The sequence below is a fragment of the Amblyraja radiata genome, chromosome 6 (genome assembly GCF_010909765.2).
Source record: "Amblyraja radiata isolate CabotCenter1 chromosome 6, sAmbRad1.1.pri, whole genome shotgun sequence".
Taxonomy (NCBI): domain Eukaryota; kingdom Metazoa; phylum Chordata; class Chondrichthyes; order Rajiformes; family Rajidae; genus Amblyraja; species Amblyraja radiata.
This window is the reverse complement of record NC_045961.1, coordinates 91543937-91564428: the sequence shown is the minus strand read 5'-3', so window position 1 is coordinate 91564428 and position 20492 is coordinate 91543937. Positions and strand designations below refer to the sequence as shown.

Genomic DNA, 20492 nt, shown 5'->3' with positions numbered 1-20492 from the left:
TGAAGTAACCCAGCGGGTCAGGCAGCATCTCTGGAGGACAATTTAGGTTGGGATCATTCTTCAGACGTGAGGGAGAGGGGATAGGATAGGTGGCAGAGTGGCGCAGCGGTAGAGTTGCAGCCTTACAGCACCAGAGACCCAAGTTCAATCCTGACTACGGTCTCTACGGAGTTTGCACATTCTCCCTGTGACCGCCTGGCGAATCGCCGGCTGCTCCGGTTTCCTCCCGCACTCCACAAACGTACAGGTTTGGAAGTTAATTGGCTTTGGTAAAATTGTAAATTGTCCCTAGTGTGTAGGATAGCGCTAGTGTACGGGTTGATCGCTGGTCGGCATGGACTCGACGGGCCGAAGAGCCAGTTTGCTCACTATATCTCTAAAGTCTAAAAGGTGAACCAAAAGAGGAGGAAAGCCAGGTGGACAGGGATGTGGGTGAGGGGCAGAGGGACGCAGATGTGGGAGGGTGTAGAGTCTAGGTAATGATGGGGTGGGCGGGGTGTGTGGGGATGGATGAGGTGAACAAAGGGAGATCGACTGGATGGAAGCGGGAAAAGAACACAAGGCATATGGGTTATTGGAAATGAAAAAAAATCAATGCTCAAATCCTGCACCTTTGCATACCTTCATAACCTGCATATCCTTTGGCCTATATTTCAGAAAGCATAATGCAAGGATTATCATTAGTCGCCCTATCTTCAACTATTAGCTCCTCTGCCATGGCTTAGTTAAGACATCTATCTTTATTTAACTACTCCCGTGTACTTAGTCCCATGTTGATATTGATAGCGCTTAACCTTTCCTCTCGGCAGGGAGCAGTCTCATGACTACTTTAGTGTTCCTCTCACAGTGATCATGCTTGTGTCGTAGCAAACAGAATCATACATACTCTCCTGGCCAGTCATACTTAATATGTTGTGATTTGCCCCGATTTAATTTCAACACTTTGTGCAATACATTTTTCTGTTTTATTTATTGTATCTCTCAATGCTTAGCAATACCTTTATTATGACGTCAACATATTTCAGGCACCTCCTTAAATAATGTCATTGTTACTGGGTGTGAGTGTTACAATGCATACCATGCATGTTTTCCGCAGCCTCCACACATATTTTGTGGAGCTTATGCAGTTAAGTATTGTGCATTCTTCTTCATCTTCTCTCTACTCGGCCAGTTTAAGATGCTTAAGAATCCTAAACAATTTATTTTAAAACTTCACCTACCTCAAGCCCACACACACAGCCAGGCTAATTCTTCTGATGCAAAATGCTGGAGTAGCTCAGCGGAACAGGCAGCATCTCTGGAAAGGAGGAATGGGTGACGTTTCGGATCGAGACCCTCTTCAGACTGATTCCTTCTCTCCAGAGATGCTGCCTGTCCCGCTGAGTTACTGCAGCATTGTGTGTCTATCTTCAGTTTGAACCAGCATCTGCAGTTCCTTCCTACACATAATTCTCCTGATGAATCCTTCCTACTTTCTACTTGTCAGCTGTTTTTTTGTTAATTCTCAAGGGGTTTATGACTGAGTTCCATGTAGCTTTCAGTTTGACCGGCCGTCTTTGGAAACATAGACTGACAATTTGTAAGCCCTTCTATGGAGCATTAGTGATGTCACCTACGCAATGACGCTGCTCATTAAAAAGCTCTCTCTTCTAACACATTGCTATTTGGTTTATATTATTTACACAAAAAGGAAGATTAATGAGGTTGTATTGTGGTCCCTCTTCAAACATTTCAACATCTTTTCTGAATGTAGTTGGCCTAATTTTCTGACTCCAATCCACCATAACTCCCTCTATTTGCGTGACTCATTTATAATTACAAATAATACTCATGGTTCTCCTCCCAGTTTTTCTAAGCAGCAACTTGCACTTGACGAAAATTAGAAACTTCCTCTAAAAATAGTACATTTTAACGTGGTGAAATGTCCCGAGTTACCTCAGACCAAAATTAGCAGAGAATTTAAAAACATCAAAGTGCCGGAGGAGCTCAGTGGGTTAAGCAGCATCTGTGGAGGGAATGGACAAACCATATCTCAGGTCATCTGTCCATTCCCTCCACATGAATGGACAGATTTGTGTGCAAGGAATGGATGTGAATTTTTGTCCATTGAATGAAAATGAATGCACAATTTATGACCCATTGAGTTCGTCCAGTTGGGGGTGGGAAGATTGAAAGCTTCACGTGGTCCGCCCTGTTTCGGCGAATGCAATCAACTTTAGGCTGAGCACGCCATACGCAAGAAGAAGAAGCAGTTCCTCCAGTATTTTGTTTTTTGCTCTAGATTCCAGCAGCTGCTGACTTTTGTGTCTTCATCAGCATAGACTATTTGACCTGGGTCAACGCCCTAACAGAGGTGTTGATGGACTGCTCCAGACCCAGCCCTGCTTCCAGCCAAGATGTTCTGGCACACTTTCTCAATGAATGAATGCACAATTTACAAGCTTTCACAACGATGTCATTGACTCTAGGAAAACATGTCCTAATTAATGAAGCCGTTTTCACAATATTGAACAATCCTTAATGTTACAAAACAGAGATAGAGATATATTGTGATATAATTACAGTTAAAAGAATCATCAATAATAACAAATACCAGCCTTCCAGAGAAAGAGCAATGGGCAAGGTGTTTTGAACTCTGAAGTGGTTTTCTCATGGTGAATCCAAGCAAGGACATTCTCCATCTAATGTCATCCCCATAAGACTCCTTCTTAGGAGGATAATACTATTTCTACTATATCCTATATTGAAATTTTACGGTTCATCGGTCGCCTTCAGCGATGTTATTTGTGCAGCAATTAAACTTGCTGTACTGCAGCTCTGTCAACAAGATCATTATCAATTTACAGACACAAAATGCTGGAGTAACAGCGGGACAGGCAGCATCTCTGGAGAGAAGGAATGGGTGACGTTTCAGGTTGAGACCCTTCTTCAGACTCCATTTGTATGATAGCATCACTTTGTTGGCAAAGATGCCTTGAAACCACACGCCATCTCCAATGCAGAGACTGTGGCGACAGAACAGTTTCCCAATGAACTGATTAAGCAACTGAAGAAGTTGGTTACTCTCCAAAGGTGTTTTATGGGGGGGGATTTTGGAAGAGGATGCCATTGCTCAAGGCAGCTTGCCCCTTGCTCTTCCTCTTGAAGGCAACGCTGAGGGTGAATGCAAGTCTCTCTTATCCACCAGAAAATAGAGCCAAGAGCTCAAAATGGATGTTAAAAGGCCAGTCTTCCAGTGGTGCGATGACCTAACAAAACATCTGGATGGTGGTATTGCAGTTCCAAGAGCATAGTGCATCTTTTCTCTTCCTCTCGATCGAATGATACCATGGAAGGAATACGTGTAGGAAGGCTCTGCAAATGCTGGTTTACACTAAAGATGGATACAAAATGCTGGAGTAACTCAGCGGGTCAGGCAGCATCAGTCTGAAGAAGGGTTCCAACCTGAAACGTCACCCATTCCTTTTCTCCAGAGATGCTGCCTGACCCGTGGACGACAGATGGCACAATGGGCTAAGTGTTCGGCTGGCAACCGGAAGGTAGCTGGTTCGAATCCCGCTTGGAGTGCATACTGTCGTTGTATCCTTGGGCAAGACACTTCACCCACCTTTGCCTGTGTGTGTCCTTGGGCAAGACAGTTCACCCACCTTTGCCTGTGTGTGTGGATGTAATTATGTGAAGCACTTTGGGGTCAATGCAAGTTGACTAAAAATGTGCTATATAAATAAAGAAATTTAATTTAGTTACTCCAGCATTTTGTGCCTATCTTCCGTGTGTGGAATAACCCGGATAACAGAACTTGACTCATGGTGGATAATGCCCCCAGATACCGAGTTAACATTGAGGATAGGGCTGACAATGGCTAGGGAGCATTTAAGCCCCATAGCGCAACTGCATTCCTGCAGCAAATGGACCAGAGCATCTTGCTTGCTTTTCAGGCTTACGGCTTGCACCATGTAATGAGACATGCTATCAAGTTGAGTGACAATGACAAACCCAATATTCAAGATATGTGGAAGAGGTACAATATCAAGTCAGACTAAATCACAAAATGCTGGAATAACTCAATGGGTCAGGCAGCATCGGTGGGGGGGAATGGATAGTTGACGTTTCAGGACAGGAACCTTCTTCAGACTCAAGAAGCCTCAAGAAGGGACCAGACCTCAAACGTCACCCAAATCTGACTGAGATCGTTGAGCTCCAGATCACAGCCCGTGACGTCACTTTGGAACTAGTAGGTAACACCTTATGATTTAGGATTTTCACAATGCAGCATTTTCCCAGAAAGCAACTATTCGCAAATCAAGAAGCATTGTTGAATAAGCATTGATAGCTGACAAAGTTGAAAGTGTGGGAGGAAACCAAAGTTCTTGGAGAAAACCCACGTTGGTCATGAGGAGAACATAGAAACATAGAAAAATAGGTGCAGGAGGCGGCCATTCGGTCCTTCGAGCCAGCGCCACCATTCAATATGATCATGGCTGATCATCTAAAATCAGTACCCCATTCCTGCATTTTCCCCATATCCCTCGATTCCTTTAGCCCAAAGAGCTAAATCTAACTCTCTCTGGAAATCATCTAGTGAATTGGCCTCCACAGCCGTCTGTGGCAAAGAATTCCACAGATTCACAACTCTCTGGGTGAAGATGTTTTTCCTCATCTCAGTCCTAAATTGCCTACCCCTTATTCTTAAACTGTGACCCCTGGTTCTGGACACCCCCAACGTCAGGAACATTTTTCATGCATTTAGCTTGTCCAATTCTTTAAGAATTCTATATGTTTCTATAGGTTCTCATCTCATCCTTCTAAATTCTAGTGAATACAAGCCAAGTCAGCTAATTCTTTCATTATATGTCAATCCCACCATCCCGGGAATTAAACTGGTGAACCTATGCTGAACTCCCTCAATAGCAATGATGTCCTTCCTCAAATTATGAGACCAAAATTGCACACAATATTCCTGGCGCAGTCTCACCAGGGCCCAACTGCCAACTGCCAGGGCCAACTGCAGTAAGACTTCCTTTCTCCAAAACTCAAATCCTCTCACAATGAAGGTCAACATGCCATTAGCTTTCTTTACTGCCTGCTGTACCTGCATGCTTACTTTCAGTGATTGATGTACAAACACACCCAGGTCTTGTTGTACCTCCCCTTTTCCAAACCTGACACCATGCAGATAATAATCTGCCTTTTCTTGTCACCAAAGTGGATAACCTAATTTTATCCACATTATCCTGCATCTGCCGTGCATCTGCCCACTCACCCAACCTATCCAAGTCACCCTGCAGCCTCATAGCATCCTCATCGCAGCTCATACTGCCACCCAGCTTTGTGTCATCTGCAAACTTGGAGATATCACATTTAATCCCCTCATCTAAATTGTTAATATATATTGTACATAACTGAGGTCCCAGCACTGAGCCTTGCGACATCTCACTAGTCACTCACTGCCTGCCATTCTGAAAAGGTCCTGTTAATTCCTACTCTTTGCTTTCTGTCTGCCAACCAGTTGTCTATCCACTTCAATACCCTACCTCCAATACCTTATGCTCTAATTTTGAACACTAATCTTGTGTGTGGGACCTTGTCAAAGGCTTTTTGAAAGTCCAGATACACCACGTCCACTGGCTCTCCCTTATCCATTCTACTTGTTATATCCTCAAAAAATTCCAGAAGATTAGTCAAGCATGATTTCCCCATCGTAAATCCATGCTGACTTTGACCGATCCTGTCACTGCTTTCCAAATGCACTGTTCTAGCATCTTTAACAATCAACTCAAGCATCTTCCCCACTACTGATTTAAGGCCAACTGGTCTACAATTGACTGTTTTCTCGCTCCCTCTTTTCTTTAAAGGCGGTGTTACATTGGCTACCCTCCAGTCCACAGGAACTGATCCAGAGTTAAGAGAACATTGGAAAATGATCACCAATGCATCCACGATATCTAGGGCCACCTCCTTGAGTACTCTGGGATACAGAACATCCGGCCCTGGGGATTTATCTGCCTTCAGTCCCAACAGTTTACCTATCACCATTTCCTGACTAATGTGGGTTCCCTTCAGTTCCTCCCTCCCACTAGATCCTCAGTCCCCTAGTATTTCTGGGAGATTGTTTGTGTCTTCCTTAGTGAAGACGGAACCAAAGTACTCGTTTATCTGTTTGGCCATTTTCTTGTTCCCCATTATAAATTCACCTGTCACTGATTGTAAGGGACCCACATTTGTCTTCACTAATCTTTTCCCTTTTACATATCTGAAGAGTCAGTTTTTATATTCCCCACAAGCTTTCTTTCATGCTCCCCCCCCCCCCCCCCCCTTATTTATTAACCCCTTTGTCCCCCCTGTTGAGTTCTAATTTTCTCCTAGTCCTCCGGTTTGCTGCTACCTCTGGCCAATTTATATGCCTTCTCCCTGGATTTAACACTATCCTTGATTTCCCTCATTAGCCATGGTTGAGCCGCCTTCTTTGTTTTATTTTTTCGCCAGACAGGATAGAACAATTTTTGGAGTTCATCCATGTGGTCTTTAAATCTTTGCCATTGCATCTCCACCGCCAACCCTTTAAGTATAATTTGCCAATCTATCCTCGCCAATTCCTGTCTCGTACCCCAAATTCTCCTTTCTTTAAGTTCAGGACCCTAGTCTCTGAATTCCGTGTCACTTTCCTCCTAATGCAGAATTCCACCATATTATGGTCACTGTTGCCCAAGGGGCTTTGCACAACAAGATCGCTAACTAATCCGTCCTCATTACGCAATATCCAGTCCAGGATGGCCTGCCCTCTAGTCAGTTCATCTACGTTTTGGTTTCAAAAACCATCCAGTATACATTCCAGGAAATTCTCCTCCTCAGCGTTGCTACCAATTTGGTTGGCCCAATCCATATGTAAATTAAAGTCACCCATGATAATGGCTGTACCTTTGCTACACGCATCCCTAATTTCCTGCTTGATGCTGTCCCCAACCACCCTACTGCTGTTTGGTGGTCTGTATACAACTCCAACTAGCGTTTTCTGCCCTTGGCTATTTCGCAGTTCTACTCATACCGATTCTACAGCGTCCAAGCTAATGTCTCTCCTTGCTATTGCATTAATCCCATCATTAACCAGCAATGCCACCCCCCCTCATCTTCCTTTCTGTCTATCCTTCCTGAACATCGAATACTCTTGCATGTTTAGCTTCCAGCCTTGGTCACCCTGGAGCCATGTCTCCGTAATTCCAACTATATCATATTCCTTCACTACTAACTGCACAAATTTCAAATGCTCCTCACATTAAGGCACAAAGCTTTCAGGTGTGTATTTCTTATCCCCTTCTACCTTTTGCTTCTGTCCTCCTTTTACTCCATACAGACAAGCGCCCGTTGTCTGGATTGAACCCGGGTCTCTGGCGCTGTTAAGGGCCCGTCCCACGAGCATGCGATCTGCATGCGACAAGCGCGACCTAACCGGAAGCAGGGGCCGCGCGGAGGTCGAGTGAGTGACGTGAAGTTCGAGCGAAGTCCGCGGGAAGTTCGCGCGTGACGTACGGTGTCAAGACGCTGCATACGGCGTCGAGGCGGCTGCGGGCCGGCAGGCCGTTGTCGCGCGGAATTTTTGAACACGGTCAGTTTTTCGGAGTACCGCGCGATGTCGGGACCAGCTCCGCACAACTCCATACAGCTCCGGCGATCGAAGTGGGACCGGCCCCGCGAGGCCGTACGGCTCAAGCGACCACGTTTGGTCATGCTTGCCGCATGGAGTCGCATGCTCGTGGGACAGGCCCTTAAGGCAGTAGCTCTACCACTGCGTCACCGTGCTGCCCACAACAGCTATTAACTGCTTAAACATATCCTAAATCCAGGAAGTCTCAAGTTAAAAGCACTGTAGGAGTACCTCACCATGGAAAGATTGTTATTTTTTTAATTAATTTAAAAAAAAAAAATTTTTTATTAGAAGCAGTGTACAAAAGTATAAACCGCGGCATATGACATAATACATTTATTGTGCATCTTCCATTTTAATTTTAACAAATATGAAATAGTAAAAGAGAGAAAGCAAGAATGAAAGAAAGTGAAAGAGAGAGTGAATGTGTAAAAATAGAACCCCTAAACTACCAAATGAGTGTAGTCACAGAGTAAGTAAAAACTAAAAAAAATAAAAAGACAAAAACGAAAAATAATTAAAAAAAAACAAAACGTGTTGATATACCTGCTTCATTTCTCACCACACCCATCACCCAGTCCGTAAATCAGTTTAATTCCAAAGTTGTGTTGCACCATACTATCCTTGTAATGAATCAATGAAAGGAGACCATATCTTTGAAAATTGCTCTGATTTTCCTGCCAAGACAAGTCTCATATCTTCAAGATGTAACCATGGAAAGATTATTATGGAAGATTATTATGGTAAGGAAAATATGTTTTTAATGGTGTGGTTAAATATGTGGGAGGAAGTGTGCTCTCCCCTTGTACACATACCCAAATAGCTGAGATTCACAGGTGGTTGGGACTGATCACCTCAGATGTCTATTGATAGTAATCACCTCATCTTCCTGCCATGGAAATGGTAATACTTTATTTTAAGTATGACAGTTTACAGTGTTTGAACCCCATATACCACCAATGTAAACCAGTAAACACTGCAGTAGGTGTCACGGCTATACTAATATCCCAATGGAAATGCATTCATTCCATAACATCATTATCACGGAACCACTTTCTTTAGAGACCGGGTTTGCCTCGGTAGGTTTTTTCCTTTGGTCGGCTAGTTTCCACTGGCAAATTTAAACAGTAGATTAAAAGAAAAGATTTATGTCTGTAATAAACGAAACTGCTTTAACACTTATTGAATGGAACCAGCCAAAGCTACGCATAGTTCGCTCATGCCTATCTTCCATTTTCTTGGCAATTTTACAAATTATTGCAAACATTAGCCTCCATTACAATGAAAACAAGTATTTCAGTCCTGACTTGTGGTGCTGAGTGTGTGGAGTTTACATGCTTTCCTGTGGGTTTCATCCAATAGCTCCTGTTTCCTCCCACATCCCAACAACACGCAAGGGGGGGAGGGGGGGGGGGGGAGAAGGATTTTATTAAAAATGTGTACATAAACACGACAAAATTTAATCAGGAGTGGATACTTGGAATAAAAAGTGAAATCTCTACCGAAATGGAAAAAATCTGGGCGTTTATCGGTCTGGTGTTGTCGTAGCAACGAATCAAAGGCTGGCACCCACAGGCTCGCAACCACAAGTCAGGCAGAAACACACACACACACACACACACACACACACAGTTTTAATATTATAATATATAGAATATATAGATATAGATATAGATGCCCATGTTAAAGTACATTTTTCAATGCTTACCATTTAGCTATGGAGCCGCAGATGCCGGTTTACAAAAGAGACACAAAGTGCTGGAGTAACTCAGCAGGTCAGGCAGCATCTCTGGAGAAAGTGGACAGGCGACGTTTTGGGTTGTCACCTATCCATGTCCTCCAGAACATTGGCCGACCCGCTGAATTACTCCAGCACTCCAGGTATGTTTATTACCAATTAATTATGGTCTTTTGAGCTCGATGATTAATCTCATTTGTCCAGTTTAAATTAGAAATAAAATAACATGATTGGATAAGGAAGATCAATTGGAGGACAGGTGGTAACTGGTGGGGAATGGGGAGGGTTTAGATGTAGTTTTCATCTCTGGGGCCTGGTTACATATACTGCTTTCAATTAGGTGCTTTCAAATTAGAGATAAATTGATTTTTGAGGCAACATTAGGTCAATGTGGCAACACTATCATTACATAATGAATTAAAATGGGAAATGGAGTAAGACATTACTCTCCTACCCGTACACTTGTACTACTCTTTAAAGTAATCAGGGAAGGAAATTGATTGATACCACGCTGACCATCGATCTCGTGTCCACGCTAGTTCTGTCTTATCCTGCTTTCGCATCCACTCCCTACATATTAAGGGCAATTTACAGAGGCCAGTTAATCTACCAACCCGCACGTCTTTGAGATGTAGGGGGAACCTGAAGCACCCAGAAAAAACCCCAATTGGTCACAGGGAGAACTCCACACAGACAGCACCCAAGGTCAGGATCAACCTTGGGTCTCTGGCAATGCAGGACAGCAGCTCGACCTGCTAAACCACTGAGCTGCTCAATCTGGCCTATTTGTGGCTCCAGACCCAACAAACTGGTTGACTCTTATTTCTGCAAGGGAATGGTCTATGAAGCATGTAGTTCAAGAAGAAATTACGAATACCCCTGAAATGCCTATCTTGCCACTAACATCCACTACATACAAACGAATACGCTGGTAAGATAGATGGCCGTGATAGATTGATATGGGTAATTACAGGAAGCTAAACATTGCAAATTCATTTGAGAAAAACACAAACTGCTGGAGTAACTCAGTGGGTCAGGCAGCATCCGTGGGGAGAATGGACAAGTGACGTTTTGGGTCGGAACCCTTCCTGAAATGGATAGGAAAGGTTTATAATCAAACTTAGTCGAAATGGACAAGTTGGGCCAAGGGCCTGTTTCCGTGCTATATGACTCTATGACTACGACCCACTGAGTGGGGTCAAGGAAAGAGCGTTCACGTTGCGGCCCTGTTTCCACCAATCTCTCCACCACCACGCACAAGAAGCGACAAGACAGACACTGTTGTATGCAGACGCCAAGAAGTGTGTTCAGCTCTGGCTGAACAACTTCTAATCTTGTGTGTGGACTCGATAAGAAGTAGACCCACTGAGTTACTCCAGAACTTTGTGTTTTGCTCTAGATTTCAACATCTGCAGCTTTGTGTCTCCATTTTACTGCAAGTGCACTTGACTAGAAAGCGCTTGTAATTGATGTAGATTGACCCAGAGTGCCTCAGAAGCTACATCTTCTTAATTAGTTTAAAGATACATCGTGGACACAGGCCCTTCGGCCCACCGGGTCCGCACCGACAAGTAATCCCAACACAATCCTACAAACACTATCCTGTAAACACTCGGGACAATTTACATTTATACAAAGCCAATCAACGTACAAACCTGTACGTCTTTGGAATGTGGGAGGAAACGGAAGATCTCGGAGAAATCCCACACGGTCACAGGGAGAACGTGTACCAAGGCCGTACAGGCAGCACCCGTGGTCGGGATCGAACCTGGTGAAAGCGCTGTAAGGCAGCAACTACCGCTGCGCCACCGTGCAGCCCCCCCCCCCCCCCCCCCCCCCCCATCACAAAAAAACTAAAATATCATCTTTTGCCAAAGTCAATTGGCTCAAACGTTACAGTATGTAATGCCCTTGTCCCACTTAGGAAACCTGAATGGAAACCTCTGGACGATTTGCGCCCCACCCAAGGTTTCCGTGCGGTTCCCGGAGGTTGCAGGTGGTTGCCGGAGGTTGCAGGTAGGGAGACTAACAAAAAACCTCCGGGAACCGCACGGAAACCTTGGGTGGGGCGCAAAGTCTCCAGAGGTTTCCGTTCAGGTTTCCCAAGTGGGACAGGGGCATACGCTGTCCCCACATAACTTCACCTTCTTTGGAAAGCATTTATAGACTGAATAGATAAAGCAGTCTGGAAACTGCTGACATACATGGAAGGCTGTCACTGGGGAGTTGGCACGTGCAAAGCACAACAAACTACCTTAGATTCCCAGGATGTGCCCTACTGCTCCCTTCTATAAACAACAACAGGAAAACACAAACTGTTGGCTGCCCTGATTGCCAGCTCTATGTTTAGTGACAGTGAGCCTCAGGTTTACTAAACTTTGAATATTGCCATTATTCCACTCTAGTTAAATATTTACAGTTCAGTTATCTGGTAATAAAGCTCACAGGTCGAGAACACACAGGTACAGTACGCAGAGTAGCTGATTATAAGTTTACTCCCGCTGGGTTTTTTGTTGACTCTAATAGGTTCATTCTTGATGAATTTCATCAATAAATACTAAGCTTATAAATTTGTTTCGAAAGCCTCAAAAGAAAAAAAAAATCAAATAATAACCATTTTTTGTATTAGGGTCGCAAGAGTTGGAAGTACATTTAAAAGTAGCTTTTTTTTCCAGGTTAGAGCGAAATTTAACCACATTTCTGCATTATAATTTCATGTGAAATAGGATAATTCAGCCCACACTTATTCCAGCTCTTAAAGCAATCCCTCCAATCTTAAGTAGAAACAGGAACTGCAGAAGGTACACAAAAATGCTGGAGAAACTCAGCGGGTGCAGCAGCATCTATGGACCGAAGGAAATAGGTGACGTTTCGGGCCGAAACCCTTCTTCAGACTGCAGATACTGGTTTACAAAAAGAGACACTTAAGTGCTAGAGTAATTCAGCAGGTCAGCAGGAGTATGAAGGAAGGTCCTGACCCTGTAACATCACCCATCCCGGTTCTCCAAAGACGCTGCCTGACCCACTGAGTTACTCCAGCATTTCGTATCTTTTTTTCCCTCCAATTTTATTCTCCCACGTATTTCCCTGCAACCTATTCCATTTCACATATCCATCAATTTATAACCTTATTCTTCTTCTAACACTTGCACAAAGAGTAATTCACTTTGTTGGCTTCACAAGATGCCAATTAAACCATTACCCAGCATGATTTTGAGATGCGGGAGGAAACTGGCGCATCCAGTGGATACCCCACAAAGCCACAGGGAGAACGTGCAAACTCCACACAAATGAAACTGGATGTTAGAATGGAACCTGGGTCACTGGTACCCTGGGCATTAAAGCCTTGAAAATGTACAGTGCACACTCAATCTGACTCTAATATCAGAGTATCAGAATATGAGGAAAGATTAGAAAAAGCTAAGTAGAAACAGCACTCCAAATGCTGGTTTACGAAAGAAGACACAAGGTGCTGGGGTAACTCAGCATGTCAGGCAGCATCTCTGCAGAACATAGAAAGGTGATGTTTTGGGTCACGACCCTTCTTCTGAAGAAAAGGTCCCGACCTGAAACACGATCTATCCATGTTCTGCAGCGACACTGCTAACCCGCTGAGTTACTCCAGCACTTTGCGGTTTTCTCTCATCAAAAAAGTTAGTTGTTTAATCTTGAAATAACACAAAGTGCTGGAGAAATTCAGCAGGTCAAGCAGCATCTGTGGTGGGAGTGGAAAGGTGACATTTTGGGTCACCATCCTAAGATTATATATTCTGTAGGTAGAAGGTACAGGAGCCTGAAGACAGCAACAACCAGGTTCAGGAATAGCTACTTCCCCACAGCCATCATGCTATTAAACCTGGCTCGGACAAAACTCTGATTATTAATAACCCATTATCTGTTATTTGCACTTTATCAGTTTCTTTATTCATGTGTGTGTATATATTTATATTATGGTATATGGACACACTTATCTGTTTTGTAGTAAATGCCTACTATGTTCTGTGTGCTGAAGCAAAGCAGGAATTTCATTGTCCTATACAGGGACACATGACAATAAACTCACTTGAACTTGAACTATTGGACTAGTGTAAATGGGTGCTTGAGTGTAGAGTTGGTGGAACGAAGGACTTGTTGACATTGCTCTACGAGTGTATACATTGTTTTAACTTTTTACCCCAAACAGGTTCTTAGTCATTTTGAAATTGTTTTAAAGACATTCGCAAACATTCAACGTCAAAGGCGCGTCAACATCAGTGAGCCTGGAGACAAGAGTTTCACCAGCTACCAGAGCCGCTCGCTCAGTACAGTACAGTCGCCCACCTGCTCTAGCTGGGACCCTGCCCAGTGCTGGGCCTTGACAAGGTGTGGGTCAGTCTCCCCGCACCTTGGACCATGCATTGCCCAGTTTCAGATACTATATTTAGAAACCGGCCTTCTTTCAAAAGAGGTATTTTGCAATACAATACTAGTGTACAACACTTCAATGTATAATGCAACTTGGATCCACAAAGCAACCGACACCCTTTGATAAAATGTACATGGGCTTTGCACAATAAAAACAAAAGTGAGCATCGGGTGATTGAAACTCTTTGGTCCGCCAGTCACGGAGACCCAGTGTGCAGAGGCAACAGCCTATGAATTACAATGAATCCAGCGATTCTGATACCGCACGGATAATTCATCCCTACTGGATGGTCATAAGAACAACGTGAAATGTAGCGAGCAAAATACAAAAGTAATATGAAGTTAAAACACCCCACCAATCTGAAACACCAGGGGTCGAAAAAATAACAATTTTTATCTCTTTAATGCTTGTTTGCCAAATACAAACCGATCGTGACATACTGTGTGTGTGTTGCATCCATATTATTCAGCTATCACCGCGGAACGAGCAAGACAGACTTACAACATTTACGTTTAACTTCCGAACAGATAGATGTTTGGCGCACTGACCTGCACGGTTACTTCTCCTTGTAGACCTTTCCTTGTCCGGGGGTGTCCATGAGCCTCGGACTGCCGGCGGCTCTCCGTTTCTTCGCTGTATTGTTTGTTCCTGCACTTGTCACAGTTGCGGGCGGAGCCAGCGCTCGGGGCTGGGCTGTTCCCAGGTAAACCAATGTCAGCGGCAACTCGTCCACATGGGTCGCCAGGTATGCGGGCTAGGATCGTAATGGCAAAGTCCTGCCACTAGTCTGTTGTAGAGACGTCTGGTGCTTATTTTAGATCGCCCAGTTGTTGAACTAGATAATTCAATTAAGGGGTTCTCGCGTTTAGTTTGACCTCAAACGTCCTAAAAGAAGAGACACAAGAAACTGCAGATGCTGGAATCTTAAGCAAAAAAATAAAGGGGCGTTGGGACTCAATGGGTTAGGCAGCAAAATTAAAAAAATCTTTGGAGGGAAATGGATGGAAGACAGTTGACTGTCCATCTTAAAAGAGAAGCCAATAATATTTTGTATATTATAGAATAGCACAAGAACAGGCCCTTAAGGCCCACAATGTGCTGAACATTATGCCAAGAACTCTCATCTCTCTACACATAATCCATATCCCTCCATATCCATATGCCTATCCAAAGGTCGTTTAAATATCACTATAGTATCAGCCTCAGCCACCCGGTAGTGTGTTCCAGCCACTCACCGCCATCCTCTGTGTATAAAATCCTGCCACACACACATCCTTTCAATTTTGCCCATCGCCTTAAAGCTATGCCCTTTCGTCCTTGATTTTTCCATCTCTGGATAAAGGTTCTACCTGTCCATCTATTTATGCCTCTCGTCATTTTATATGCTTCTAACAGGTCACCCCCACAACCTCCAGCATTCCAGAGAAAACAATCCAAGACTGTCCAACAGCTCCTTGTAACTGAAGGGCCGAATGGCCTACTCCTGTACCTATTGTCTATTGAAACCCTCTAATCCAGACAGCATTCAGCATTCCCTGCACCCTCTCCAATGCATCCCCTGCACCCTCTCCAAAGATTTGTATAATGGGGCAACCGGAACTGCATGCACTACCCCAAAAGTGGGCAAATGCATGGCAGATGCAGTATAATGTGGATAAATGTGAGGTTATCCACTTTGGTGGCAAAAACAGGAAAGTAGACTATTATCTGAGTGGTGGCCGATTAGGAAAAGGGGAGATGCAACGACACCTGGGTGTCATGGTACACCAGTCATTGAAAGTAGGCATGCAGGTGCAGCAGGCAGTGAAGAAAGCGAATGGTATGTTAGCATTCATAGCAAAAGGATTTGAGTATAAGAGCAGGGAGGTTCTACTGCAGTTGTACAGGGTCTTGGTGAGACCACACCTGGAGTATTGCGTGCAGTTTTGGTCTCCTAATCTGAGGAAAGACATTCTTGCCATAGAGGGAGTACAGAGAAGGTTCACCAGACTGATTCCTGGGATGACAGGACTTTCATATGAAGAAAGACTGGATAGACTCGGCTTGTACACACTAGAATTTAGAAGATTGAGGGGGGATCTTATAGAAACTTACAAAATTCTTAAGGGGTTGGACAGGCTAGATGCAGGAAGATTATTCCCGATGTTGGGGAGGTCCAGAACAAGGGGTCACAGTTTAAGGATAAGAGGGAAATCTTTTAGGACCGAGATGAGAAAATCATTTTTTACACAGAGAGTGGTGAATCTGTGGAATTCTCTGCCACAGAAGGTAGTTGAGGCCAGTTCATTGGCTATATTTAAGAGGGAGTTAGATGTGGCCCTTGTGGCTAAAGGGATCAGGGGGTATGGAGAGAAGGCAGGTATGGGATACTGAGTTGGATGATCAGCCATGATCATATTGAATGGCGGTGCTGGCTCGAAGGGCCAAATGGCCTACTCCTGCACCTATTTTCTATGTTTCTAATAATCCTGTAAAGCTGCATCATGGCTTCCTGACTCTTATAGTCAATGCCCCGACTTATGAAAGCAAGCATACCATATGCCTTCTTTGCCACTCTATCTACCTGTGTTGCTACTTTCATGCAGTTATGGATTTAGAACTTATGTAAATATGTTACCAATTAGAATGCCCAAGTAATTTTTAAAACAAATGCAGTTATGATTTTGATGATAAATACATGTGATCTTCACTGATTGTGCAGATCCTGTGAGGATTAGTATATTGATAAAGCAAGTAATTTGGAAATCTAACAAAATGGCATTGTTTATTTCTAGGAGAATTGAATACATGAGTAAGGGGATTGTTGTTTCAGTTTTAGAGGGTGTTGATGAGACTACATCTGGAGTCCTGTGTATAGTATTAATTAAGATTCAAGATTCAAGAGTCAATTTAATTGTCACATGTACCAATTAAGGTACAGTGAAATTTGAGTTACCACACAGCCATACAAAGTAAAAAAGTGCATAAAATAAAATTTAACATCCATCACAGTGGAATCAACACTGTGATGGAAGGTGATAAAGTTCAGTCATCTTCCTCCTTTGTTCACCCGTGGTCGGGGCCATTGCCGACGGTCCGCTGTTCAAGCTCTCTCATCGGGATGATGGAAACTCCGGCGTCGGGACGGATCGGAACACTCCGCGGCATGGAGCTCCCGTGTCGGCCGCTTCTTACCGGAGACCGCTGCTTCACAGCGTTAAAGTCCACAGGCCCCGCGGTTGGAGTTCCAACACCGGCGATCCTCGGCAAAAGATCCCAGGCTCCGTGATGGTAAGTCCGCGACGCACCAGCGGCTTGAAGCTCGGGGCCAGTCTCTAGGAAAGGCCGCGCCACTCCATGTTGGACGTGGATAAGCTTTTCCCATTGAGAGTAGGGAAGATTCAAACAAGAGGACATGACTTCAGAATTAAGGGGCAGAAGTTTAGGGGTAACTTGAGGGGGAACTTCTTTACTCAGAGAGTGGTGGCTGTGTGGAATGAGCTTCCAGTGGAAGTGGTGGAGGCAGGTTCGATTTTATCATTTAAAAATAAATTGGATAGGTATATGGATGGGAAAGCAATGGAGGGTTATGGTCTGAGTGCAGGTAGATGGGACTAGGGGGAAATAAGTGTTCGGCACGGACTTGTAGGGCCGAGATGGCATGTTTCCGTGCTGTAATTGTTATATGGTTATATGGTTGTAGGCTGCAGCGGGGGGGGGGGGGGGGGGGATGGAGATGCGACACAGAAAAAAATTGCATCTCCGTCGAGGTAAGTGACTGGAAAAAGTTTCCCCGATCCCCCCCCCCCTCACACCCCCCACATAAAACATACCAAGAGACATTAAAACAAACATTCAAGACCTACTTAAAATAATAAAAACAGAGAAGGGACAAGACAGACTGCTGGTGAGGCGGCCATTACAGGCACCACCTGGTGTTCATGATTAAAACAAGGTGCCAATGCTTTGGAAAAGAGATACAACATGCTGGAGTAACTCAGCGGGTCAGTCTGCATCTCTGAAGAATATGGATGGCCGATATTTCGGGTCAAGACCCTTCTTCAGACTAATTGTTCAAAGAAGAGTCCCGACCCAAAACTGGACCCTTATCATTCTGAAGAAGGTCTGAATTGGATCCATAATTAGTCTGAAGAAGGGTCCTGACCCAAAGGATTACCTATCCATGTTCTCCAGCATTTTGTGTCTCTTTCTTTTGTAAACCAGCATCTGAAGTTCCTTATTTATACATTTTGCCAATGCTTTGGAAGCCGTTAGATACATAGATAGAAACATAGAAAATAGGTGCAGGAGTAGGCCATTCGGCCCTTCGAGCCTGCTCCGCCATTCAATATGATTATGGATGATCATTCAACTCAGTATCCCGTACCTGCCTTCTCTCCATACCCCCTGATCCCTTTAGCCACAAGGGCCACATCTAACTCCCTCTTAAATATAGCCAATGAACTGGCCTCAACTACCCTCTGTGGCAGAGAATTCCAGAGATTCACCACTCTCTGTGTAAAAAATGTTTTTCTCATCTCGGTCTTAAAGGATTTCCCCCTTATCCTTAGGCTGTGACACCCCTTGTCCTGGACTTCCCCCAACATCGGGAACAATCTTCCTGCATCTAGCCTGTCCAACCCCTTAAGCAAGTCTGAGAGTAGAGGGAAAGTAGACAGTAAAAGAGGTGAGAGGGCGAGGTGAAACAGCAGTCCGAAGGTGATAAGTGGAATCGGGTGGAGATAAGATGGGTGGAATAGGGGGAGTTTACAGAGGCTGCTTAGTGATGGGAAAATTAGATAGATGGAGCTAGGTGGTCCAAAATACTAACTGTCCATTTGCCTCCACAGATGTTGCTTGACCCATTGAGTTCCATCAGCAGTTTCTTGCTCCAGATTCCAGCATCTGCAGTATTTTGTGTCCCTCGTTAATATCTTGTCAGTTTGGATAAGATTGATCACCCTCATTCTTCTGAACTCCTGGAAATACACACCCAAACTGCATCGGCTCTCTTGATAGGACAACTCTCTCATCCCAGGGTTACCCTGGTGAATCTCCTTTGGCTGCCTCTATTGCTACTATATTCTTTTTTTAGGTAAATAAATTTAAACTGTGCACGTACACCAGGTTTCAACCTTTCCAACACCTTGCACAACTTTATCAAAACCTTCCTATTCTTAAGCCACTTTGAAATGGTGTTTATCATCTCGATTACTTGTTAAACCTGCCTGCTAACCTTTTATGATTCATGCACTGGAACACCAAGATCACTCTGAATATCATTTGTTTGCAGTCTCTCTCCATTTAGATAATAATCCTCCTTTGACTCCTTTTACCGAAGTGCATGACATCACACTTCCTCATATTCAACTCCATTTGCTAGATTTTCACCCAATCTATCCACATCCCATTGTAGAATCATAGAAACATAGAAAATAGGTGCATGAGTAGGCCATTCGGCCCTTCGAGCCTACACCGCCATTCAATATGATCATGGCTGATCATCCAACTCAGTATAAAAGTGGATAAGTCTCCAGTTCCTGACAGGATATTCCCTAGGACATTGAGGGAAGTTAGTGTAGAAATAGCCGGGGCTATGACAGAAATATTTCAAATGTCATTAGAAACAGGAATAGTCCCCGAGGATTGGCGTACTGCGCATGTTGTTCCATTGTTTAAAAAGGGTTCTAAGAGTAAACCTAGCAATTATAGACCTGTTAGTTTGACTTCAGTGGTGGGCAAATTAATGGAAAAGATACTTAGAGATAATATATATAAGCATCTGGATAAACAGGGTCTGATTAGGAACAGTCAACATGGATTTGTGCCTGGAAGGTCATGTTTGACTAATCTTCTTGAATTTTTTGAAGAGGTTACTAGGGAAATTGACGAGGGTAAAGCAGTGGATGTTGTCTATATGGACTTTAGTAAGGCCTTTGACAAGGTTCCTCATGGAAGGTTGGTTAAGAAGGTTCAACTGTTGGGTATAAATGCAGGAATAGCAAGATGGATTCAACAGTGGCTGAATGGGAGAAGCCAGAGGGTAATGGTGGATGGCTGTTTGTCGGGTTGGAGGCAGGTGACTAGTGGGGTGCCTCAGGGATCTGTGTTGGGTCCTTTGTTGTTTGTCATGTACATCAATGATCTGAATGAAGGGGTGGTAAATTGGATTAGTAAGTATGCAGATGATACCAAGATAGGGGGTGTTGTGGATAATGAAGAGGATTTCCAAAGTCTACAGAGTGATTTAGGCCATTTGGAAAAATGGGCTGAAAGATGGCAGATGGAGTTTAATGCTGATAAATGTGAGGTGCTACACCTTGGCAGGACAAATCAAAATAGGACGTACATGGTAAATGGTAGGAATTGAAGAATACAGTTGAACAGAGGGATCTGTGAATAACCGTGCATAGTTCCTTGAAGGTGGAATCTCATATAGATAGGGTGGTAAAGAAAGATTTGGAATGCTAGCCTTTATAAATCAGAGCATTGAGTATAGAAGCTGGGACGTAATGTTAAAATTGTACAAGGCATTGGTGAGACCAAATCTGGAATATGGTGTACAATTTTGGTTGCCGAATTATAGGAAGGATGTCAACAAAATAGAGAGAGTACAGACGAGATTTACTAGAATGTTGCCTGGGTTTCAACAACTAAGTTACAGAGATAGGTTGAATAAGTTAGGTCTTTATTCTCTGGAGCACAGAAGGTTAAGGGGGGACTTGATA

General features: G+C 43.9%; 1 protein-coding gene across 1 annotated transcript in view; it reads right to left on the bottom strand.

Moving 5' to 3' along the window:
* The window catches only part of cracdl (CRACD like), a 196454-nt gene extending 182006 nt beyond the window's left edge, over positions 1 to 14448 (bottom strand). The window contains exon 1 of the mRNA XM_033023218.1: positions 14334 to 14448. The gene's annotated coding sequence lies outside the window, so the exon portion shown is untranslated. The remainder of the gene's footprint in view (positions 1 to 14333) is intronic.
* Between the last annotated feature and the right edge of the window lie 6044 nt (positions 14449 to 20492).